At 50.4% G+C, this 26,855-nt stretch overlaps 1 protein-coding gene and 1 non-coding gene across 2 annotated transcripts in view; one reads left to right on the top strand and one right to left on the bottom strand.

Annotated features, from left to right (window-relative positions):
* MND1 (meiotic nuclear divisions 1) overlaps positions 1 to 26,855 on the top strand; it is a 202,514-nt gene that overhangs the window by 52,842 nt on the left and 122,817 nt on the right. The window lies entirely within an intron of this gene.
* On the bottom strand, positions 23,644 to 23,715 carry TRNAQ-CUG (transfer RNA glutamine (anticodon CUG)). Its single transcript has one exon. It is a non-coding gene; the product is annotated as a tRNA-Gln (tRNA).

Raw genomic sequence — 26,855 nt, 5'->3', positions numbered from 1 at the left:
ACGTGCCGATTGCTCCAGAGCACCGGTGTTGGCTACGATTCGTTATTGAAGACGAGCATCTTCAGTTCGTAGCCCTGCCCTTCGGTCTGGCGACAGCCCCACGGCTTTTCACAAGTTCATGGCAGCAGTGGGAGTAGTCCTGCACTCTCAGGGTCACTCTGTGATCCCTTACTTGGACGATCTACTTGTCAAAGCACCCTCTCAAGAGGCATGCCAACACAGCCTGAACGTGGCGCTGGAGACTCTCCAGAGTTTCGGGTGGATCATAAACTTTTCAAAGTTAAATCTGACACCGACCCAATCGCTGACATATCTTGGCATGGAGCTTCACACTCCCTCAGCGATAGTGCAGCTCCCGCTGGACATACAGCGTTCACTACAGACGGGGGGGCAGTCTCTCCTTCAAGGCCAGTCACACCCCTTAAGACGCCTCATGCAGAGGCAGTCCCTTTCGCGCAGTTTCATCTGCGTCCACTTCTATAGGACATTCTTCGCCAATGGGATGGGAAGTCGCCGTCCCTAGACAGGAACGTACCCCTTTCTCAGACGGGCAAGGACTCTCTTCAGAGGAGTCCACCCTTCAGATCAATGTTCTGGAAATCTGGGCAGGGTATCTTGCCCTGCAAGCCTTCCAGCAGAGGCTGGAAGGCAAACAGATCCGAATTCAGTCGGACAACTTCGCAGCGGTGGCATACATCAACCACCAAGGCGGAACACGCAGTCGGCAAGCCTCCCAGGAAGTCCGGCGGATTCTGATGTGGGTGGAAGACAGAGCATACACCATATCCGCAGTTCACATCCCGGGCGTAGAAAACTGGGAAGCAGACTTCCTCAGTCGCCAGGGCATGGACGCAGGGGAATGGTCTCTGCACCCGGACGGGTTTCAAGAAATCTGTAGCCGCTGGGGGAGGCCGGACGTCGACCTAATGGCGTCTCGGCACAACAACAAAGGCCCGATTTTCATGGCGCGGTCTCACGATCAAAGAGCTCTGGCGGCAGGCGCCTTAGTTCAGGATTGGTCGCAGTTCCAGCTACCCTATGTGTTTCCCCCTCTGGCACTGTTGCCCAGAGGGCTACGCAAGATCAGCTCCGATTGCCGCCGCGCCATCCTCGTCGCCCCGGACTGGCCGAGGAGGTCGTGGTACCTGCATCTGTGGCATCTCACGGTCGCCCAACCGTGGGCACTACCAGACCGGCCAGACTTACTGTCCCAAGGGCCGTTTTTTCCATCTGAATTCTACAGCCCTGAACCTGACTGTGTGGCCATTGAGTCCTGGATCCTAGCGTCTTCAGGATTATCTCAAGACGTCATTGCCACCATGAGACGGGCTAGGAAGCCGACGTCTGCCAAGATCTACCACAAGACGTGGAAGATATTCTTATCTTAGTGCTCTGCTCAGGGAGTGTCTCCCTGGACATTTGCATTGCCTACTTTTCCTTCCTTCCTGCAATCTGGTTTGGGAAAAGGTTTGTCGCTCGGCTCCCTTAACGGATGAGTCCCAGCGCTGTCTGTATTCTTTCAGAAGCGCATAGTACGACTTCCTCAGGTACGCACGTTCCTGCAGGGGGTTTGTCACATTGTCCCTCAGTACAAGAGGCCGTTAGACCCATGGGATCTGAACAGGGTACTAATTGCTCTCCAGGAGCCGCCCTTTGAGCCTCTGAGGGATGTTTCACTTTCTCGACTTTCACAGAAAGTGGCCTTTTTGGTAGCGGTCACGTCTCTTCAGAGAGTGTCCGAGCTAGCAGCGCGGTCATCCAAAGCTCCCTTCCTGGTGTTTCACCAAGACAAGGTAGTGCTGCGCCTGATTCCGGGGTTTCTCCCTAAGGTGGTATCCCCCTTTTCATCTCAGTCAGGATATCTCCTTACCTTCCTTTTGTCCTCATCCAGTTCATCGATATGAATTGGATTTGCATTGTTGGATCTGATGAGAGCGCTCAGAATCTACATTTCCCGCACGGCGCCCCTGCGCCGCTCGGATGCACTCTTTGTACTTGTCGCTGGTCAGCGCAAAGGGTCGCAGGCTTCCAAATCCACCCTGGCTCGATGGATCAAGGAACCAATTCTTGAAGCCTACCGTTCTGCTGGGCTTCCGGTTCCATCAGGGCTGAAGGCCCATTCTACCAGAGCCGTGGGTGCGTCCTGGACATTACGGCACCAGGCTACGGCTCAGCAGGTGTGCCAGGCGGCTACCTGGGCGAGTCTGCACACCTTCACCAAGCGTTATCAGGTGCATGCCTACGCTTAGGCGGATGCCAGCCTAAGTAGAAGAGTCCTGCAGGCGGCGGTTGCCTCCATGTAGGGAAGGGCTGTTTTTACAGTCCAAACTTGAGGTATTAATTTACCCACCCAGGGACTGCTTTTGGACGTCCCAATCGTCTGGGTCTCCCAATGGAGCGCCGAAGAAGAAGGGAATTTTGTTACTTACCGTAAATTCCTTTTCTTCTAGCTCCAATTGGGAGACCCAGCACCCGCCCCTGTTCCTTCGGGATTTTTGGTTGTTCGGGTACACATGTTGTTCATGTTGAATGGTTTCAGTTCTCCGATGTTCCTTCGGATTGAATTGTTTAACCAGTATTGGCTTTCCTCCTTCTTGCTTTTGCACTAAAACTGAAGCAGCCCGTGATCCCACGGGGGGTGTATATGCAGAAGGGGAGGGGCCTTACACTTTTTAGTGTAATACTTTGTGTGGCCTCCGGAGGCAGTAGCTATACACCAATCGTCTGGGTCTCCCAATTGGAGCTAGAAGAAAAGGAATTTACGGTAAGTAACAAAATTCCCTTCTTTTCCCCCCAATTGTTGCTGGAAAGTGGAGGGTGCGTCTTATGGTCTGAATATAGGGCTGCGGGGAATGAGGGTACTCCGGTGGAGCGGGTCATCGGTGGCATGAGCAGGCTGTAGTAGCGCCTGCCGTGACCACGTGGACCCGCTCATTTAATATGCACGCCCATCCTCCCGCCCATCATCTCTCAGCGCTGAAGCAGGCACTGACAGGTGGGCGGCGTGATGGGTGGGGGTGCGCGCATAGTAAACAGCCGGGGTAAGCCGCAGTCTTCTAAGGAGAGCCATGAATGCAAGGGCCCATAATGTTAATGTTTTGCCAAATCTTCCTGAAAAAGGACTCCAGTGTAAAGCCCCCGTCACACACAGCGAGATCGCTAGCGAGATTGCTGAAACGTCAAAGGTTTTGTGACGTATCAGCGACCTCGCTGTGTGTAAAAATCAGCAACGCGTGGGCCTCTGCTGTGAGGTCGCTGATCATGACACAACGATCAGGACCGTTTTTTGCTCGTTGGTCTCCCGCTGTGCAGCACGCATCGGCATGTTTGACGGAGGGAGACCAACGAGTGCCCAGCGTCGAACTGGCTACTGGAGAAATTTCCAGTGATGCCAGGCCTGGATTCAGTTACCTGCATTGCACTCCGGAACTCTCACCTGAGCTCCAGAGTGCAGCCTAGACTGTACCGCGAGCGCCGAGTGATTGATTCCCCGGCGATTGCGGTTCAGTTCTTGACAGCTGAAGACAGGCTGGGCTGATCTCTAGTGCTCTCACCTGAACTCCGGAGTGCACCCCGCCCTGTCTGCAGTTGTTATGAACTGAACCACAATCGCCGGGGAATCAATCACTCTGCGCTGTCGCGGTGCAGTCCTGCAAACTCTGAGATCAGAGGCTGCAGCTGAGAGCTCCGGAGTGCAAAGCAGGTAACTGAATCCAGGCCTGGCATTACAGGCGATTCCTCCGGTAGCCAGCAGGGAGCCGTCGTTACACGGGTCGATGGTGGCTGATCTCTGATCGCTGTTGAGATCTGCCTGATTGACAGCTCACCAGCGACCATGTACCGACGTCTCAGCGATCCCTGCCAGGTCGGATCGCTGGTGCGTCACTACGTGTAACGGGACCCTAAGTATAAACCGTAAATGAGATTATTGGTACCCTTTACTTGTTTTATTACATATAGCAAACTCCTGTGATAAGATCTTATTTACATTTACACTGCCAGTCGTTTTTCTGTATAAATCAGACATCCGTCGTAGCATGTTAGGTTTTAGACTCACCCACAGCGTCTCATTTACCCTATAAAAATCCTTTTCTTCATCGGTAAATAGAAGCATAAGGGGCTGAATATTTATTCTGAATTTGTGTATAAAGTTTAATGTTTCAGTAGTGTTGATGCCTCCCTTCCTCTCATGAATCCCGCCAATCTGGGTGGATAACGTCCTATAAAAAAAAGAGACATTCTGGACACAATCATTTTCGTAAACTGTTTAATATCTACAATTCTACATTAAAGTGACTGTCAGGTCCCCAGTGCACCCAAACCACAAGCATTTATGTGCCCATATCTTTATTCCCTGCATGACAGCCCCTGCATCTAGTACCATACATAAACAGATTTTCTTTGTCGCTCCATTGGGAGACCCAGACAATTGGGTGTATAGCTTCTGCCTCTGGAGGCCACACAAAGTATTACACTTTAAAAGTGTAACCCCTCCCCTCTGCCTATACACCCTCCCGTGCATCACGGGCTCCTCAGTTTTATGCTTTGTGTGGAAGGAGGCACACATCCACTCATGCATTTTCAGATTAGTTATATCGGTTGGAAGAAAAGAGGACCCCCACGGGGCCCCCGGCATGTTCCCTTCTCACCCCACTATGTCGGCGGTGCTGTTAAGGTTGAGGTACCCATTGCGGGTACAAAGGCCGGAGCCTAATGACTTTTTCCTTCACCATCCCTTAGTGGCTCTGGGAGAAGTGGGATCCTGACCGGTCATCCATTCACTGGGACCGGGCTCCCTCCGCAGCCCCTGTGGGAATCTGCCGGACAGGAGTCTATTCATCCTCAGGGACCGGGCCCTGCATCTCTAAGGTACTCTGTGTCCCCATGGGGACTGTGCATGGAGCGCCTTCTTCCCGGACGCTGCAGCAGCTGCTGATTTGTGAAGACCGGCGGACTTCCGCGCCGACCGCGCCTGCTTGTCGGCCGCGGTCTTAAATTTAGTCCCCGGCTTCATCGCGGCCTAGTAGCAAAAATCCCGCCCCTGGGCCTGCCTGTCAGGGGTAAGGGCGGGACTGCCGACCTGACGTCGGATGTGAGGGCCGGAGCATCCTGTATGTTTCCTCCCCCCTCACTGATCACTGTGGGGACCCCAGATTCCCGCACTTTTTCTAGCACCGCCCACGGCTCCACTCCTCCCCTGAGAGCTCCGGCAGCCATGTTTTTAGCATTCTGCCGGTGGAGGATTATCAGGGAAGAGCTCTGCAGCTCTGGGAGACCTGAGGCAGGGAATCTGGAGGACACACACTCCGCTTTTTAGCGGTCGGTAAGCCACACCGGTCACCCGGTGCTGGTCCCCCATAGGGTGCCGGAATAGATATATATATATATATATTTCTGTTCGGTCGGGCTGTATACCCTTTCCCATATACCCTCAGTGATCACTCTCCTAGGAGACAACAGCATGTCGTCCACAAGGAGCAAAGGTGCTAAGGCACAGGGGTTTTTTTTGCGACCTGTACCTCTTGTGGGACTATGTTACCTGCGGGTTCCACCTACCCTCACTGTGAGCAATGCTCGGCCCCTGTTTCGCTTGCTCAGCCGGAGCCTCGGTCACTAGTGGGCCCCTCGGCTCAGGTAGACCCCCCTGCTCCCCCTGTCCAGGCGGCAGGGACAGAGTTTGCTGCTTTTGCGGAGAAACTCTCTGAGTCACTTTCACAATCCATGGCTCAGTCTATGGACAAATGGTCTGCCAAGCTGCTAGAAGCTTTGCAGTCCAGACCGGTCCTTACACAGGCCCCGGTCCCTGTTGGATCGTCGCCTCCAGGCCCCTCTCGGTCCGCGCCGCAGCGCGCTCCTAGGTTGGGCCCTAGGTCCCACGCGGAGGATTCCTGCCCGGACCACAGTCCCAGACCGGCTAAGCGGGCTCGCTGGGAATCTTCCCCGACTTCTTCACGCTGCTCGGGTTCCCAGCTTGAGGACTCTCTGGAGGACGAGGAGGACGTCGCAGCTCAGGGCTCTGAACCTGACGTTGCCCTCAATCTTGATACACCTGAGGGGGACGCCTTAGTAAATGATCTTATCTCGTCCATCAACCAGGTGTTAGATCTGTCCCCCCCGCCTCCACCTGTAGAGGAGTCGGCTTCTCAGCAGGAGAAACACCAGTTTCGGTTCCCCAAACGTACACGGAGTGCGTTTTTCGATCACTCTAACTTCAGAGATGCTGTCCAAAAGCCCAGAGCGGTTCCGGACAAGCGCTTTACTAAGCGCCTTACTGACACACGTTACCCCTTCCCCTCTGACGTAGTTAAGGGTTGGGCTCAATGTCCCAAGGTGGATCCTCCAGTCTCTAGATTGGCGGCTAGATCTGTGGTCTCGGTTGCAGATGGTTCATCGCTAAAAGATGCCATTGACAGGCAGATAGAGCTCCTGGTGAAATCCATCTATGAAGCCTCGGGCGCGTCTTTTGCCCCGGCCTTTGCAGCCGTGTGGGCACTCCAAGCTATCTCCGCTTGTCTGGCTGAGATTAATGCAGTCACACGTAATTCTGCTCCGCAGGTCGCGTCTCTGACTTCTCAAGCGTCAGCTTTTTCTTCCTACGCCATGAACGCAGTCCTAGACTCTGCTAGCCGTACAGCGGTGGCATCCGCTAATTCTGTGGCAGTCCGCAGGGCCATGTGGCTGCGCGAATGGAAGGCAGACTCGGCCTCCAAGAGGTTCTTAACCGGTTTGCCGTTCTCTGGCGACCGATTGTTTGGCGAACGATTGGATGAGATTATTAAGGAATCCAAGGGAAAGGACTCCTCCTTACCCCAGTCCAAACCTAAGAGACCTCAGCAACGGAAAATTCAATCGAGGTTTCGGTCCTTTCGTCCCTCCGCCAAGTCCCAATCCTCTTCGTCCAGCAGGCCGGAGAAAGGCCAGAGGAACTCCTATGCGTGGCGGTCTAAGTCACGCCCCCAAAAGGCCGCCGGAGGCACTGCCTCCAAGGCGGCCTCCTCATGACTCTCGGCATCCCCGAACCGCATCCTCGGTCGGTGGCAGGCTCTCCCGCTTTTGCGACGCCTGGTGGCCACATGTTCAAGACCGATGGGTGAGAGACATTCTGTCTTACGGTTACAGGATAGAGTTCAGCTCTCGTCCTCCGACTCGTTTCTTCAGAACCTCTCCGCCCCCCGCTCGGGCCGACGCACTTTTTCAGGCAGTGGACGCTCTGAAGACAGAAGGAGTTGTGATCCCTGTTCCCCCTCAGGAACATGGTCGCGGCTTTTACTCCAACTTGTTCGTGGTACCAAAGAAGGACGGATCATTCCGTCCCGTTCTGGACCTCAAACTACTCAACAGACATGTGAGCACCAGACGGTTTCGGATGGAATCTCTCCGCTCGGTCATCGCCTCGATGTCACAAGGAGACTTCCTAGCATCGATCGACATCAAAGATGCTTATCTCCATGTGCCGATCGCACACGAACATCAACGCTTCTTGCGTTTCGCCATCGGGGACGAACACCTTCAGTTCGTGGCATTGCCTTTCGGCCTGGCGACAGCCCCACGGGTGTTCACCAAAGTCATGGCATCCGTTGTGGCGGTCCTACACTCTCAGGGCCACTCGGTGATTCCCTACTTAGACGATCTCCTAGTCAGGGCACCTTCTCGGGTGGCGTGTCAACACAGCCTTACCGTCGCTCTGGCGACTCTCCAGCAGTTCGGGTGGATAATCAACTTCCCAAAATCCAAGTTGACACCGACCCAATCACTGACTTACCTCGGGATGGAGTTTCATACACAGTCAGCGGTAGTCAAGCTACCGCTGGACAAACAGCTTTCTCTGCAGGCAGGGGTGCATTCTCTTCTTCGGGGTCAGTCACTCCCCTTGAGGCGCCTCATGCACTTCCTGGGGAAGATGGTGGCAGCGATGGAGGCAGTGCCGTTCGCGCAATTCCATCTGCGGCCACTCCAATGGGACATTCTCCGCAAATGGGACAGGAGGTCGACTTCCCTCGACAGGAACGTCTCTCTGTCCCTTGCAACCAAGACGTCTCTTCAGTGGTGGCTCCTTCCCAATTCTCTATCGCAAGGAAAATCCTTCCTACCCCCAACCTGGGCTGTGGTCACCACGGACGCGAGCCTGTCAGGGTGGGGAGCGGTTTTCCTCCACCACAGGGCTCAGGGAACCTGGACTCCGCTAGAGTCTTCCCTTCAGATCAATGTTCTGGAGATAAGGGCAGTGTATCTAGCCCTATTGGCTTTCCATCGGTGGCTGGAGGGCAGACAGATCCGTATACAGTCGGACAACGCCACTGCCGTCGCATACATCAACCACCAGGGCGGCACGCGCAGTCGTCAGGCCTTCCAGGAAGTCAGGCGGATTCTGCAGTGGGTGGAAGCCACAGCCTCCACGATCTCCGCAGTTTACATCCCGGGCGTAGAAAACTGGGAAGCAGATTTTCTCAGTCGTCAGGGCATGGACGCGGGGGAATGGTCTCTTCACCCAGACGTGTTTCGAGAGATCTGTCGCCGCTGGGGAACGCCGGACGTCGATCTCATGGCGTCACGACACAACAACAAAGTCCCAGCATTCATGGCCCGTTCCCTAGATCACAGAGCTCTGGCGGCGGACGCATTAGTTCAGGATTGGTCGCAGTTTCGACTGCCTTATGTTTTTCCTCCTCTGGCGATGCTGCCCAGAGTGTTACGCAAGATCAGGTCCGACTGTCGTCGCGCCATTCTCGTCGCTCCAGATTGGCCGAGGCGATCGTGGTACCCGGATCTGTGGCATCTCACGGTGGGTCAACAGTGGGCGCTTCCAGACCGCCCAGACTTGCTGTCACAAGGGCCGTTTTTCCATCTGAATTCTGTGGCCCTCAACCTGACTGTGTGGCCATTGAGTCCTGGCTCCTAGCGTCTTCAGGATTATCTCAGGATGTCATTGCCACTATGAGACAGGCCAGGAAACCAACGTCCGCCAAGATCTATTACAGATCTTGGCGGATCTTCTTATCCTGGTGCTCTGATAATGGGTTTACTCCCTGGCCGTTTGCCCTACCCACTTTTCTTTCATTCCTTCAATCCGGAATGGACAAGGGTTTGTCACTCGGCTCTCTCAAGGGACAAGTATCGGCGCTCTCCGTATTTTTTCAAAAGCGCCTGGCCAGGCTTCCGCAGGTCCGCACGTTCCTGCAGGGAGTTTGCCACATAGTCCCACCTTACAAACGTCCGCTGGAACCCTGGGACCTTAACAGGGTGCTAACGGCTCTTCAGAAACCACCTTTCGAGCCGCTGCGGGATGTTTCTTTATCACGTCTTTCGCAGAAGGTGGCATTTCTAGTGGCAGTTACATCACTCCGAAGAGTGTCGGAGCTTGCAGCGCTGTCATGCAAAGCCCCCTTCCTGGTTTTTCACCAGGATAAGGTGGTTCTGCGTCCTGTCCCGGAATTTCTCCCTAAGGTGGTATCCCCTTTTCATCTCAATCAGGATATCTCCTTACCTTCATTTTGCCCTAATCCAATTCACCAATGTGAAAAGGATTTGCACTCATTAGATCTAGTGAGGGCACTCCGGTTCTACGTGTCTCGCACGGCGCCCCTGCGCCGTTCAGATGCGCTCTTTGTCCTTGTTGCTGGCCAGCGTAAGGGTTCGCAGGCTTCCAAGTCAACCTTGGCTCGGTGGATCAAGGAACCGATTCTTGAAGCCTACCGTTCTTCTGGGCTTCCGATTCCTTCAGGGCTGAAAGCCCATTCTACCAGAGCCGTGGGTGCGTCCTGGGCATTGCGGCACCGGGCTACGGCTCAGCAGGTGTGTCAGGCAGCTACCTGGTCTAGTCTGCACACTTTCACGAAACACTATCAGGTGCATACCTAGCTTCGGCAGACGCCAGTCTAGGTAGGCGAGTCCTTCAGGCGGCGGTTGCCCACCTGTAAGAGGGGGCCGTTTTCGGCTCTTTTTATCGAGGTATTCTTTTACCCACCCAGGGACTGCTTTTGGACGTCCCAATTGTCTGGGTCTCCCAATGGAGCGACAAAGAAGAAGGGAATTTTGTTTACCACTTATCGTAAATTCCTTTTCTTTTAGCTCCTATTGGGAGACCCAGCACCCGCCCCTGTGCCCTTCGGGCTGGTTGTTCTTTTGTGTACACATGTTGTTCATGTTGAATTGTTCTTTTGGTTCATGGTTTTCAGTTCTCTGAACATCCTTCGGATTGAATTTACCTTAGACCAATTTATAAGTTTCCTCCTTCCTGCTTTTGCACCAAAACTGAGGAGCCCGTGATGCACGGGAGGGTGTATAGGCAGAGGGGAGGGGTTACACTTTTAAAGTGTAATACTTTGTGTGGCCTCCGGAGGCAGAAGCTATACACCCAATTGTCTGGGTCTCCCAATAGGAGCTAGAAGAAAAGGAATTTACGGTAAGTAAACAAAATTCCCTTCTTTAGAAAAATTATTTCGAAAGATCATTTATGAGATGTTAATGAGGGCTGTGACTAGTCGCAGGGGCGTTAGTTCCCTGACTAGTCGGCCCACTAAGCTTGTTATCACACCCCTGTGGGTGTGATAACATGCTTTACAGCGGTAGTCATCATCGGTAGCGCGATACAAAGCCGCACATGCTCACAGCTTTGTACCTGTCAGCATTGAGCTTCTTTGATGCCGAAAGAATAATATTTAGTGGCTACCTAAGTGACTCCATAGTAACTGTTACCACGGTTGCAACAGGTATCCTTTATTTATGATAGGATACCGACTGTAGTTCTCCTAAGAGCTTTTTGGTTTATGTTATGTCCGTCAGTAGGACATTACTAGTGTTGAGCGGACCCGGATCTGAAAAATCCGGATCCGCACGGTTCGAGGTTCCGATCCGAGTCCGACCAGTACCCGGGATCCGGGGTGCACGATCCGGATCGTTTTTTTTTTTTTCCTCTCTCTCTCTCCCGGATCTCCCGGATTTCTCTCGTCCCGGATCCCGTTCCATATTGATTTATATGGCCGCGGATTTCAAATCTGATCCGGACTTCAGCGGCAACCCGTTCAGTTTTTTATTTATTTTCTGATTTATTATTTTTACAATTTCTTTTAACTATTTTTTCTTTGTCGCTCCATTGGGAGACCCAGACAATTGGGTGTATAGCTACTGCCTCCGGAGGCCACACAAAGTATTACACTCAAAAGTGTAAACCCCTCCCCTCTGCTATACACCCTCCCGTGCATCACGGGCTCCTCAGTTTTTATGCTTTGTGCGAAGGAGGCTGACATCCACGCATAGCTCCACATCTTAGTCAGCAGCTGCTGCTGACTAGGTCGGATGGAAGAAAAGAGGGCCCATATCAGGGCCCCCAGCATGCTCCCTTCTCACCCCACTCTTGTCGGCGGTGTTGTTAAGGTTGAGGTACCCATTGCGGGTACATAGGCAGGAGCCACATGCTGTTTTCCTTCCCCATCCCTTTAGGGCTCTGGGTGAAGTGGGATCCTAATCGGTCTCCAGGCACTGGGACCGTTCTCCCTCCGCAGCCCTGGGGAATCTGCTGGACAGGAGCCGGGTATCGTCAGGGACAAGGCCCTGCTACTGTGAGGTACTCTGTGTCCCCGTGGGGACCGCGCATGGAGCGCTTGTGCCATACACACTGCAGCACTGCTGGGTGTGTTAGTGCGCCGGGGACTACCGCGCCGGCCGTGCTTATTTGCCGGCCGCGCTTATAACTTTAGTCCCCGGCTTTTGCGGCCTAGTTTCGCTTATTCCCGCCCACAGGCCTGCCAGTCAGGGGAAGGGCGGGACGCTGCACAGGACGGCAGCACTGAGGGCTGGAGCATACTCTGTATCCTCCTCCCCCCTCACTCAGCACAGTGGGGCACTGGATTCCCGCACTTTCTAGGGCACGCCCACGGCCCCCTCCACCCCACAGAACGCCGGCAGCCATTACTGTCAGCACTTCTGACGCTGGAGAGGAGAGACAACATCAGGGGGGCCCGGGCACGGATTCTGCTGATCACACAACCGCTGTGAGCGGTCGGTAAGCAGCACCTGAGGTGCCGGCCCCGCTGAGTGCCGAAGTGTACATATATATATATATATATATATGCTTGTTGTATGGTCGCACTGTTGATTTTTGGCTACTCCTAGAGAAGCCTTACAGTCCAGCCCCGGGCACTGTTCAATTATTATACCACCCCGGACCTGCCAGTCAGGAGGAAGGGCGGGACAGTCGGACTGACGCCGACAGTGAGGGCCGGAGCACACTTCGCTGTCCTCCGCCCCCCTCACTAATCACGCTACGGAACTGATCCCCTCAAGGACTCAGTGTCCCCTTGGGGACTGTGCAGAGAGCAGCTTCGCCTCAGACTTGGCGACTACCGCGCCGACCGTGCCTGCTTGCCGGCCGCGGTCTGTAACTTTAGTTCCCGGCTTTTGCGGCCTAGCGCCTTAAACTCCCGTGCCTGGCCCTGCCAGTCAGGGGGAAGGGCGGGACGGTCAGTCGGAGGCTAGCAGTGACGGCTGGAGCACACTTGGCTGTCCTCCGCCTCCCTCACGTTTCGCTCAGGGCACCAGATTCCCGCACTTTTGGGGTTACGCCCACGGCTCCCCCCTCCACTGTACACGCCGACAGCCATATTTTCAGCAGCACATACTGCTTCAGGGTCGGTACACCAGGGGGCTTCTTCTCGATGCTGGGCCCCCTAGAGTGATGAACTGTATATGTGATACACTGTATATATGGCTATATAAGGTTTGAATGCAGTTTCACTGGTTGAGCTTCGCCGGCGTTCCCTGTCCAGGCGGCAGGGACAGAGTTACAGCTTTGCTGAGAAACTCTCTGGGTCATTTTCACTATCCATGTCTCAGGCTATGGACAAATGGTCGGCTAAGAGACTAGGAGTTTGCAGTCCAGACCGGCCCCTTACACAGGCCCCGGGCACTGCGGGATCGCCCCAGGCCTCCCTCGGTCTGCGACGAAGCGTGTTCCTGGCGTGGCCTCTAGTTATTACGTGGTAAACTCCAGCACGAACCGCAGTCCCAGTCCGGCTAAGCAGCCTTGCTTGGAATCTTCCCCGACTTCTAGGGTCTCAGCTTGAGGACCCTCTAGAGGATGGGGCGGAGGTCGCAACCCAGGACTCTGTCCGGACGTGGCACTCAAGGCTTCACAGATTCTGTCCAGAAGCACACCTTCCCGGACAAGCGTTTTACTGAACGCCTTATAACACACGTTGTCCCTTCCCCTCTGACGTTGTTAAGGTTTCGGCTCAGTGTCATAAGGTGCCCGCCAGTCTCGGGACTGGCGGCTAGATCAGTAGTAGCAGTGGCTGGCGGGTCCACGCTCAAGAATGCCACGGACAGACAGATAGAACTCCTAATGGGATCCATCTATGAAGCCATAGGCGCGTCCGTCGCCCCAGCCTTTGCAGGGGTGGGCACTCCAGGCTATCTCAGCTGCTCTGTCTCAGATCAATGCGGTCATCCTGTGCTCCGCAATTAGCGTCTTTGACGTCTCAGGCGGTGGTATTTTCATCCTCCGCCGTGCACAGAGAACCTTTTTCTGCATGGCGGTCCAGGTCAGGGGAGTGGTCCCCACATGTCCAAGACCGATGTAGGAGACATTCTGTCTTACGGTCACAGGATAGAGCTCAGTTCTCGTCCTCCGACTCGTTGCTTCACAGCATCTCCATCCCCCGAGCGAGCCGATGCACGTTTCCAGTCGGTGAACACTCCGAAGGCAGGAGGAGTTGCGATCCTCGTTCCCCTTCAAGAACGTAGTCGCGGCTTTTTACTCCAGCTTGTTCGTGGTACCAGATAGGACGGATCACTCCGCCCCGTTCTGGACTTCACACGGCTCAACGGACTGAGAACCTGACGGTTCCGGATGGAATCTCTCCGCTTGCCATCACCTTTGATGGCCCAAGGAGGTTTCAGGAACAGAATGTGTCGTTGCTTACCAGTTGAATAGAGAATTAGCAAAGCAAAGGTATTAAAATTGTGGTCACAATTAAAATTTAACTTTTAATATTTGAATATTTTTTTAAAAAAGAAATTATACCACACACCATAAATGGTTGTAAAACCAACCAGCTAAATAGGGCTGTTGTTCAAGCCCCTATTATTACCCAGTCAAGGACACTGTGTAACCAGTAATAATAGTTCTACTGGAGTAACACCAATTGAGACAATTGTCCCATAAATGCACATATAGATTAATAATCCATAGCATAGACAGATACTAAAGTGGGTATAATCCCACTATAATATCGATATTAGAGACTAAAAGATGTTGTTGTCTCCACAATATTCTACAAAAGCTGCTTACTACCAGCCCGGACACAGTATGTTGGCTGTCCGTCTCTTCAATGAAGTTGTTATTTCTTGACCACAGTCCCCTGAGGATTAAGATTAATTAAGAAACGCGTCGGGAGGTCTAAAGAAAACATCAGGTCAGATCGTTGCCAGCCAAGGGGTATTGTGAGGCGGATTGGTGCGCCCCCCCCTGGTACTGGACAACTAAAAACAAGTTTTTGTTTCAATTGACCATACTGTTGGTTACTGATTGCTGCAGATCGCAGCTTTTGTAGAATATTGTGGAGACAACAACATCTTTTAGTCTCTAATATCGATATTATAGTGGGATTATACCCACTTTAGTATCTGTCTATGCTATGGATTATTAATCTATATGTGCATTTATGGGACAATTGTCTCAATTGGTGTTACTCCAGTAGAACTATTATTACTGGTTACACAGTGTCCTTGACTGGGTAATAATAGGGGCTTGAACAACAGCCCTATTTAGCTGGTTGGTTTTACAACCATTTATGGTGTGTGGTATAATTTCTTTTTTAAAAAAATATTCAAATATTAAAAGTTAAATTTTAATTGTGACCACAATTTTAATACCTTTGCTTTCCCAAGGAGGTTTCCTAGCATCAATCGACATCAGGGATGCTTATTTCCACGTGCCGATTGTACCAGAATATCAGCGCTTCCTGCGCTTCGCCATAGGGAACGAACACCTTCAGTTCGTGGCACTAACTTTCGGCCTGGTGACAGCCCTACGGGCCTTCACCAAGGTCATGACAACGGTGGTAGCGGTCCTCAGGCAATCTGCTGGTCAAGGCCCCCTCTCGGATGGCATGCCAACACAGTCTGAACATTGCTCTAGAGACTCTCCAGAGATTCAGGTGGTTCATCAATTTTTCCTAAAGTCAAAATTGACACCGGCCCAATCACTGACATATCTCGGCATGGAGTTTCATACTCTCTCAGCGATAGTGAAGCTTCCGCTGGACAAACAGCGTTCACTACAGACAGGGGTGCAATCGTTCCTTCGAGCCCAGTCACACCCTTGAGGCGCCTCATGCACTTCCTAGAGAAGTTGGTGGCAGCAATGGAGGCAGCTCCATTTGCGCAGAGTCATCTGCGCCCACTTTAATGGGACTTTCTCCGCAAATGGGACAGCAAATCGACGTCCCTCGACAAGAACGTTGCTCCTTCTCGGGCAGCCATGGCCTCCCTTCAGTGGTGGCTTCTTCCCACTCTTGTCGAAGGAAAAATCCTTCCTGCCCACATCCTGGGCAGTGGTCAAGGCGGACGCGAGTCTGTCAGGGAGTCTTCCTCCACCACAGGGCTCAGGGTACATGGACTCAGCAGAGTCCTCCCTCCAGATCAATGTTCTGGAGATAAGGGCAGTGTTCTAGCCCTAATAGCGTTCCAGCCATGGCTGGAAGGCAGGCAGATCCGAATTCAGTCGGACAACGCCACGGCGGTGGCATACATCAACCACCAAGGCGGCACAAGCAGTCGCCAAGCCTTCCAGCAAGTCCGGCGGATTCTGCTGTGGGTGGAAGCCACAGCCTCCACCATCTCCGCAGTTCACACCCCGGGCGTAGAAAACTGGGAAGCAGACTTTCTCAGTCGCCAGGGCATGGACGCAGGGGAATGGTCTCTTCGACCGGACGTGTTTCAAGAGATTGTTGCCGCTGGGGGAAGCCGGACGTCGACCTATTGGCGTCCCGGCACAACAACAAGGTCCCGGCATTCATGGCACGTTCTCAAGATCACAGAGCTCTGGCGGCAGACGCATTCTGAATTCTGCGGCCCTCAACCTGACTGCGTAGCCATTGAGTACTGGATCCTAGCGTCTTCAGGGTTATCTCAAGAGGTCATTGCCACTATGAGACAGGCCAAGAAACCAACGTCCGCCAAGATCTACCACAGGACGTGGAAGATCTTCTTATCCTGGTGCTCTGATCAGAGTTTTACTCTCTGGCCATTCGCCTTGCCACTTTCTGTCCTTCCTTCAATCCGGAATGGAAAAGGGGTTGTCTCTCGGTTCCCTTAAGGAACAAGTTTCGGCGCTTTCTGTGTTTGTGTTTCAAAAGCGTCTAGCCAAACTCCCTCAGGTACGCACGTTCCTGCAGGGGGTTTGCCACATAGTCCCTCCTTACAAGCGTCGGCTAGAACCCTGGGATCGGAACAGGGTGATACCGGTTCTTCAGAATCCACCCTTCGAGCCAATGAGGGATATTCTCTTTCACGCCTTTCGCAGAGGGTGGTCTTCCTAGTGGCAGTCACGTCACTCCGCAGAGTGTCTGACATAGCAGCGCTGTCATGTAAAGTCCCCCTTCCTGGGGTTTCACCAGGACAAGCTGGTTCTGCGTTCGGTTCTGGAATTTCTCCCGAAGGTGGTATCCTCTGTTCATCTCAATCAGGATATCTTCTTACCTTCTTTTTGTCTTATCCGGTTCACCAACGTGAAAAGGATTTGCACTTGTTAGGTCTGGTGAGAGCACTCAGACTCTACATTTCTTGTACGGCGCCCCTGCGCCGCTCGGATGCGCTCTTGTCCTTGTCGCTGACCAGCGTAAAGGGTCGCAAGCTCCCAAGTCAACTTGGCTCGGTGGATCAAGGAACCAATTCTTGAAGCCTACCGTTCTGCTGGGCTTCCGGTTCCTTCAAGGCTGAAGGCCCATTCTCCCAGAGCCGTGGGTGCGTCCTGGGCGTTGCTGCACCAGGCTACGGCTCAGCAGGTGTGTCAGGCGACTACCTGGTTGAGTCTGCACGCTTTCACGGAGCACTATCTAGTGCATACCTACGCTCGGCAGATGCCAGCTTAGGTAGGCGAGTCCTTCAGGCGGCGGTTGCCCACCTGTAGGAAGGGGCCGTTTTACGGCTCTATTACGAGGTATTCTTTTACCCACCCAGGGACTGCTTTTGGACGTCCCAATTGTCTGGGTCTCCCAATGGAGCGACAAAGAAGAAGGGAATTTTGTTTACTTACCGTAAATTCCTTTTCTTCTAGCTCCAATTGGGAGACCCAGCACCCGCCCCTGTTCCCTTCGGGCTGTTATTCTTTGTGTACACATGTTGTTCAGATTGAATTGTTCTTGGTCATGGTTTCAGTTCTCCGAACATCCTTCGGATTGAATTTACCTTAGACCAATTTATAAGTTTCCTCCTTCCTGCTTTTGCACCAAAACTGAGGAGCCCGTGATGCACGGGAGGGTGTATAGCAGAGGGGAGGGGTTTACACTTTTGAGTGTAATACTTTGTGTGGCCTCCGGAGGCAGTAGCTATACACCCAATTGTCTGGGTCTCCCAATTGGAGCTAGAAGAAAAGGAATTTACGGTAAGTAAACAAAATTCCCTTCTTTGTAAACTTTTTTTAGTTTGTCCCTATATTACCTTTTATTGCCCTGATTGCAAGTATAATGTAATGCAATGAGCCAGCATTGCAAAACATTATTGCTGTCAGTGCAGCACTGACATAAGCCTCTGGGATCATGCCAGGAGCATGATCGCAGAGGCCTTAGGAAGCTCTGTGAACTGGAGGTCGTTATGACGACCTTGGGTCACCATGGCAATGATCTAGCCCACACTATGACGCTGCAGGGGCACTGATCGGACTGGAGAGGGAGTGCACTTCCACTCCCAAGCCCTTAAATGCTGCTATCGATATTGATTGTGGCATTTTCGGGGTTAAACAGACAGAGACTGCACGGGACCAGTCCCTGGTTGTGACAGCTGGGACTCGGCTGCCATGTAAGCCAAGCCCTTGGCGGCGATCGTGTGAGCACAGCGCCTGTGCTCAGACAATCACCAGGATGTACACAAACTTGACACCGTTTTACCGGCCAAGGATGAAGTGAATTAATACAATATCATCAATGAAAAAATGTATTTTATTATTAAAAAACTCACAAATATACACTTTCAAACAAGAGAGCCACCTGGGGGGCACATGGTTCCAGATTATCTACATATCATATCATTCCTATACATATATATATCATATCAAGGTTAACTCCAAGAAACTGGATAATTGCACTCAATATTTATACATAAATACTTATTCAAATTTAAGAGTCACATCCAGAGTCTGTTTACATTAACCTACAGTGTATAACAAAGATTGATTGCAAGCAGTCCTCAATTTCTCATTCAGACATATGTGACTACTTTTAGTACGCATATCACCGCTGCTGCCCAATCTATATAAACACCTACTTTTCTTTGCCTTCATCAGCGCAAAAAAATGAGGTAGAAAAGTATAGATTCCTCTAACATTATATTAGGGCTATCATACGCACAGCTGAATTGTCCACCAATACATCAATATCAGCATCGCCTGATTTATATATAAAACACTATTCAACTGCTGCGTCTCCGTCATCAAATGACGACTGATCCCCACAAATCACGCTGATGATGCAAGGGGATCAGTCGTCATTTGATGACGGAGACGCAGCAGTTGCAGCTGTGCGTATGATAGCCCTAATATAATGTTAGAGGAATCTATACTTTTCTACCTCATTTTTTTGCGCTGATGAAGGCAAAGAAAAGTAGGTGTTTATATAGATTGGGCAGCAGCGGTGATATGCGTACTAAAAGTAGTCACATATGTCTGAATGAGTAATTGAGGACTGCTTGCAATCAATCTTTGTTATACACTGTAGGTTAATGTAAACAGACTCTGGATGTGACTCTTAAATTTGAATAAGTATTTATGTATAAATATTGAGTGCAATTATCCAGTTTCTTGGAGTTAACCTTGATATGATATATATATGTATAGGAATGATATGATATGTAGATAATCTGGAACCATGTGCCCCCCAGGTGGCTCTCTTGTTTGAAAGTGTATATTTGTGAGTTTTTTAATAATAAAATACATTTTTTCATTGATGATATTGTATTAATTCACTTCATCCTTGGCCGGTAAAACGGTGTCAAGTTTGTGTTCAACCAGATTGCATAGAAGTGTTCATAAGTAAGTGGACTTTGGTGATTAATCACCAGGATGTACTGGATATGTGCAAAGTTGGGAAGTAGTTAAAGGGAATGATATCGGAGAGCAGCTTAACGTAGGGGCAGAGATCCTGATTCCAGTAATGTCACTTACTGAGAAGTTAGTGTATTTTTTTATAAAATCACTGATTAATCAGCAGTAGATTATCATTAAAGGACTGCTTAGGCTATGTGCGCACTTACCGGATTTTGCCGCGGATTTTTTGCGGTTTCGCTGCATGTTTCGCTGCAGAAAATGTTCATAACATCTCTGCAGTGCATCACCAGCAAAACCTATGGGCAAAAAAAATCCTGTGCGCACTAGGCGGAATTTGACAGCTACATGTTTTGCTGCGGGATTTCCGCAGCAAAAACAATTGCATGTCAATTCTTTTCCGCACGTCGCTGCGGGATTTCACTCCATTGACTCCAATGTTAATCGTGAAATCCCACAGGGAATAACGCAGGCAGCAAATTCTGTGCGGTTCACTGCGTTTTCCTGCGTTATTCCCTGCGGTATTTCGCGGTTTACCTCCGGTAATGTGCATCGCTTGTCTGCGGTTTTGCAGGGAAGTGATGTCATTACAGGAAGAGGAAGCAAAGCAGAGAGTAAACACACACAGATCACAGACACAGACATCACAGACATAGATCACAGACACATAGAACATACATAGAAAGCAAACGGAAATATAGAAAAAAAAGAACGTGGGCTCCGCTGTATATTTACCGTCCAGCCGAGGTAAGCACACAGCGGCGGCCTGGTATTCTCAGGCTGGGGATGGAGAGGGGCAGGCTTAATGTCCCCCACCTCACTCCCCCTCCCGCAGCCGAGAATATCAGCCGCAGCTGCCCCGGCACTGTCGCATGCATTATGCGGCACTACCGGAGTGTCCCCCGGCTCTTCCTGCCGCCGTGTAGCAGTGGCTGTCAGGGTAATACAAGGGGTTAATGGTGGTGGATCACCGCCATTAACTCCAGGCTTGATCATGGCAGCGTCTATGAGACAGCTGACATGATCAACCCGTAAGTAAAGTGAATAAAACACACAGAAAAATCCTTTATTTTAAATAAAACAAACAAGCCTCGTTTACCATTTTATTAACCCCTCCCGAAACAAAGCTCCGGCGTAATCCACAGGTCCTGCGCTGCTTACATGCAGCCGCGACTATCACAGACACTGCGCTGAATGAATGCAGCAGACAGCAGAGGTAATTACTGGTCATTTCCCACGGCCGGTAATGTGAACTCACTGCTGACCGTGGGAAATGCAGCGATCTGTCCTCTATCTATAATAATAATAATAATAATAATTTTATTCATTTATATAGCGCTATTAATTCCATAGCACTTTACATACATTGGCAACACTGTCCCCATTGGGGCTCACAATCTAGAGTCCCTATCTGTATGTCTTTGGAATGTGGGAGGAAACCGGAGTACCCGGAGGAAACCCACGCAAACACGGGGAGAACATACAAACTCCTTGCAGATGGTGTCCTTGGTGGGATTTGAACCCAGGACCCCAGCGCTGCAAGACTGCAGTGCTAGCCACTGAGCCACCTATCTATCTATCTATCTATCTGTCTATCTATCTGTCTCTCTATCTGTCTATCTATCTATCCCTCTGTCTGTCTGTCTGTCTGTCTGTCTGTCTGTCTGTCTATCTATCTATCTATCTATCTGTCTATCTATCTATCTATCCCTCTATCTATTCTTCTGTCTCTTTATCTATCTATCTATCTCAGAGTGAAATGACTTTTTTTTTTCAATGTGCTTTATTGCATTGAATGCAGTAAAGCACATCCCAACCCGCACGCGGCAATACCGCGGTAAAACCGCGGCAAACCGCATGCGGTTTTCGGGTGCGGTTTGCCGCGGTTTTTTACCGCAGGTGCGGTAATCTTTGAATACCTGCGGAATTTTCTTGATAAAATTCCATTTTCCAGTGCGCACATGGCCTAAGTGCTGCCAGGTGGTGCAGCATATTCATGAGCTCTGTATAACTGCTAGATCTGCAGCAGAGAAAACAATGATTTTATCAAAATGACAGCAAACACCTCAGTAAGTGACACATCGCTGGAATCAGGGTCTCTGTCTCTACATTATGCTGCTCTCAGACAGGGGAGAAAAAACCTGCTGCAGACTCCAATTAGGATGGGAATACATTGAAATTAAAGCTGAGTCTGCACTTTATATAAACCCATATTGATTTTATAACTACATATTTTTGGACCTACATTTAATAAGCAGAAAAAAAGTCAGTTTTTTCTTCTGCAGAATGTTTAGAAACTGAAATAACAGGTTGTATGAAGCTTTTGTCTGGTCTATAACGGCAGGCAGTGCTATAGATATTTACTCAGTTGTCACACATGTTGGAGACTAAGTCACACAGTGCTCACATCAGTGAGAGCTTGTATATCCCAGTGACATTACCCATACACATGCATCTCACAGCCAGTAAGAATTCTGACCACTAGAGGGAGATCCACACTATGAGGTTTCTATGTCAGATCCATTCTGTTCATCATCAGTATAAGAGAGAAACCAAACTAAGTTATGGCACGAGCTTTACCTTATATGGCAGTCTTCCCGCAGGTTATTTAAAGCACATCCTATATCATTTCCCTTTTTAAAAATATTCACCATAGGTTTTTGTTGTTTCTTTTTTTTTTTTTTTTTGTAAGCATAACACAGTTTGAGTTTTAGACCATACAAATTACAAAAGCAACAGTAAAATGTAATACTTTACCAAAAACACTTACAGAAAAAGTAACATGAAAGAGAACATGTCAGCATGATTTAACAATGTAAAGTATAGACGTGGCCATAATGGCGCTGTTATACTGATACCGCTTTGTGGTTCTTCACCATTTGAAGTTTTCTTCTATGATTTCAATGGACAAGGGTGTTCTCATGCTCTGGCCTGCCTCCGGTGTGTCAATGATAGGTCAATCATTTTTCAGCGATCTACCTCCAGTTTAAAATTTTGCACCTCGTCATTATTGGAATGGACAGCACATGCGCAGTTTGATTTCCTTTTAACTACTTCTGGACTACCCATAGACTTTAAATGTCTAGGCATCTATGACTGCTGCAAATGGGACCTGGAGCCCGCAAACCATTTCAGCCTAATTTACACTCTCCACATTTGGAGTATCTGTGCGCTCAGAAGAAATTGTACAACAAACTAAGGGGTGCTTTTCTCCTGTTACCCTTGTGAAAAGAAAAAAAATGGGGCTAAAATAACAATTTAGGAGAAAAAAAAAATGAATTTTTTTTTTTTCTTCCAGCTTGCATTAAAGAGGTACTCTAGGGACATATAAAATTATTCTAATGCCCATGTATGTTTCCCATTCTCAAAGTACCTGTAATTCAATGTAACAGCTGCTCCTTGGTGCTCCCCCTCCTTCTGGGACATTACATCACAGATCAAGGGGTGTCGCCTATTTCCTGTTGTTAGTAGCTGCCAGCCTCCTGATAGCTGCTTCTTTCTATTCAGTTGCAAAACAGGGAGCATGGTGCCGCTTTGCCTGCACCGTGGTATAGGACTGCAATAAAGCTGATATCAGAGGTCCGGCAGCTTCTAGCAGCAGGGAGCAGGCCTTGCCCCCTGTTCTCGGACTGAATAGGAGATACCAGGGTCTTATATTATTGTTTTCTCTGAAAAATGGGCTTACGGCTTATCTTCAGGGGACGTCTATTTTTTCCATGAACAACAATCCACATTTATCCTTACACCAAAAAAAATCAACATAAATTCAAATATATCACGTTCTAGAACAGTGTTTCTCAACTCCAGTCCTCAGGACCCACCAACAGGTCATGTTTTTAAGTTTTCCTCAATGTTAGACAGGGAATAATTCCATCACCTGTGAAACATTAAGGAAAACCTGATGAGGAAAACCTGAAAACATGATCTGTTGGTGGGTCCTGAGGACTGGAGTTGAGAAACACTGTTCTAGAACATCAACATGATTCTCCAAATACTGTAACACGTGTATCATATATAATAAATACGTGTGTATGTGCATGTCTGCTATGAATAAACACACATATATACCAGCCCGTCTGCTCTTTAGCGTTAGGTTATGTGCACACGCTGCGTTCGTAATTTGAAAAAAAAAAATTCACGCCCTGGCAGACTTTGACAACTCTAAACACTGCGTTTGACAAAAAAAATAACGTGAAAACCCACGCGTTTTCAATGCGTTTTTGACACTGCATTTTTTAAAGGAGAAATAAAATATGATCGGGGAAGGGGCGGAGCCGGACATGGCTGAGTGAGGGCGCTGCTTGCTAGAGCTCCTCTAAGTAATCCCCCATAGAACCGGTTTATCATTTACAATGGGCAAATCATTTTTCTAACACAGATATTTGCCCAGGCTCCACTGAGATTTGATCTCAGATCACTGGATTCAGAGTCCAGAGTGCTAACCATTACACCATGGAACCAGGGACATTTTCTAACACAGAGATTTGCCCAGGCTCCACTGAGATGGAGCAAAATACAATGGGCAAATCAACAGCAAAAAAGAACAAGCCAAACAAGCCCAGCACCTCAGGGCAACCTCCTGCACCCCAGGGTACCATCGGGGCTTACCTTACACGCTCCCAGGAGCCTGGGACTGTCTCACTGCCACGGAGAGAGCTACGGCCTACAGGGCCTGAAGGGAGCCCTATCACGGTGCCCGAGGGGGCAGAAAGTCCGGAGACCCAGGGAAGGGGTGAGGCAGCAAGGGTCCCCCGCGATCCAGGGGGACCCTCCAAAGGACTAACGGCGGCGGTGGGAGCTGGCGGTCCCCCCGCAACTGAGGCAGCGTTACCGCCAGCGGCGCCATTCCAAGATGGCGGCCGTGATCCATAGACGCTGGCAGGCGGACCAGGACTGGAGGACGGGTCTCCCGCGGCTGTAGCCCTGCCAGTCTCGCCCTCCGCTATGTCTCTGATGGCGCCGAGGAGCTCTGGTAACTCACCTGTGGCCAACACCAGTGGAGCTGGGAGAAGTGCGGGAGCGTGGCGCACATGTGCTCGGGCTCAGGAGATGACTCATCGATGCGAGCCCGAGCACTGGAGAAGCAGGCGCTGCATGGAGAAGCCGCGCTACTGACACCACCGCTCCCGTCCTCACAAGCAAGCACACTGATCAGAGGTGAGGAGGGAGCGGCAGCAAACCCTGCTAGTCTGCTGAAATAAAAGACCCAGGTGCAGGGTCCGCAGACAGACCTGGGGAGCGGGATACAAGCCAGAGGGGGGAACAACACCATCAGCCACTTACCAGGGGCCACACGATCCTCAGGGGGAGCAGGAAATAGAGGAGGGCCACCTGAATTTTGGGTGGCTGCCAATGAGTCCTGGGGGATACCTCAGAGGGAAGCACCCTCCCCAGATCGGTTGTCCACTGGGTCCTCCTGGGCTGAGAGTCCGACAGCCGCAGACGGGGACCTGGAAAGGGGCCCACTGATCCCCGTGAATGGGGTACCGAGGGTACTGGGGTCACCCCCAATTCGTCTTACATCTGTACCACAAGTATGGGACGGCATAAAAAACCCCCAAAATACGCAGACGCTGACATATGGTCCGGCCCTTCGGGACGCTTTCTACGCATACCCCAATATGTCTCGCGCTGCCGCCTCGATGGGCGACGATTGCCTGGCATCCCTGGCAAACTTGCGATCACTGTTACAAGCGATCCCCACCAAGAACGACATTGCAGCACTGGCTAATCAAGTGGTGGCGGAATGTAAACAAGAATTTATCCAGCTGCGACAGGATCCTCTCTTCACTTACAGGGTTGATACCCTGGCAAAGCAGCAATCTAATTCTCAGGTGTCTATTCGATCTATCCAAGAAACTGTAGAAAACCAATCCAAGCAACTATATGCCCTTCAACAACATGTAGATGACTTGGAGAACAGAAACAGACGGAACAATCTACGGATTAGAGGTCTCCCGGAATCTATTGCCGCCCCTGATATTCCTGCTGCTCTCCGTTCCATTTTTAACAATTTGCTAAAGAGGCCACCTGGTGCTCCCCTTGAACTTGATAGCGCCCATAGGGCTCTACGCCCTCCGGACCCAGATGACTCCCGCCCAAGAGATCTCGTGTGCAGAGTGCATTTCTTCGCTGTAAAAGAGGCCATTCTACAAGCAGCCAGGAGAAAACAGAACTTGTCATATAATGGCTCTACCTTTCGCATAATGCCAGATCTCTCACGGCACACCCTGGCCCAACGTGCGACTCTTAAGCCCCTCCTTGATGTCTTAAAAGAGAGAGGTCTACCGTTCCGGTGGGGATTTCCATTTTCCTTATCGGTACAGAAGGACTCCCGATGGATGGTCCTGCGTTCCCCAGAGGACCTCCCGGCTTTTACTGAGAGTCTGAATCTGCCTACAATTTCTATTGCACCCTGGCCGACTACTCTACTCCAGCCGTGGGTACCCAGGGGACGACCTACCTCTTCTAGACCAACTCCACCTCCAGAGTCCAGCAGGGGGTTACCTCCGAGAGGAGAACGGGGTCGTAGGGCGGGCCTTCCGCGGTAACCGATAATGAGGAAATCAATAGCTGAATACGCCTGTATGACTTATATCTTTTACAGTAATTTGACTTACTTGGCTTCCACACGCTGCCTCACAGTCTATTCATAGCCCGTATTACATAAGCATTTGTTACCTTTGCCGGTGTCTATGGTTATCCTTAATGTTTTTTAGTATATACAGAGCTCTGCTCGGCTATGTCTGACATCCTTTTTCCCCAAATAGGTCGGGATCCTCTGTCCTGCCTAGATGAGGCGGATATGTTCCCTAGGAACGTTTGTTCGGATTTAGTTTACTATGCTAGGCTTTTTGTGCCTGTTGTTCTCCTTGTTCTCTTTTCTCTCTTCTTTTTTTTTCCCACTACATTCTACCTTCCTCAAGTCTTCTTTTCTCCCTATCTTCGGCGGCTGGGCTGATCGTGTTCAATCCCCTTTCTTATATATCTCTAATGACCTATTCTCTTATAGATGGCGGACCTAACAATCGCTTCTTTCAATGCCAGGGGCCTCAATGTTCCGGAGAAAAGGACACAGATACTATATCATCTTCATAAACAGAAGGTGAGAATAGCATGTCTACAGGAGACACGCTTCAAACAAGGACATGCCCCTATTCTTAAAAATAAATATTACCAGACATGGATGTCCTCGGATAACCCTAAGTCCCGCTCTAAAGGTGTGGCGATAGCCATCCATAAATCCCTCCCACATCAAATCCTAAAATGCACGACAGATAGTCTTGGAAGATATATTATTCTCTCACATCTTCACAATAATCAATGCGTACACCCCAAATCAAAAACAGGACAGTTTTGTTTCCCGTTTGATCGATACCGCGATCTCCCTGATACAGGGTACGGTGATTTTATGTGGTGACCTTAATGTCACACTGGACCCTACTTTAGACAACTCCAAGGGGAAATCCAGTATTGCATACACTAGCATTAAACGTATTAAAAAAGCTTTACTACGCATGCAATTGTTTGACACCTGGAGAATACAACATCCATCGGACACAGACTATAGTTTCTATTCCCAGACTCAGGATTCATATAG

Source organism: Anomaloglossus baeobatrachus, chromosome 1 (genome assembly GCF_048569485.1).
Source record: "Anomaloglossus baeobatrachus isolate aAnoBae1 chromosome 1, aAnoBae1.hap1, whole genome shotgun sequence".
Taxonomy (NCBI): domain Eukaryota; kingdom Metazoa; phylum Chordata; class Amphibia; order Anura; family Aromobatidae; genus Anomaloglossus; species Anomaloglossus baeobatrachus.
Note: the sequence above shows the minus strand (reverse complement) of the source record. Positions and strands in the feature narration are given on the sequence as shown.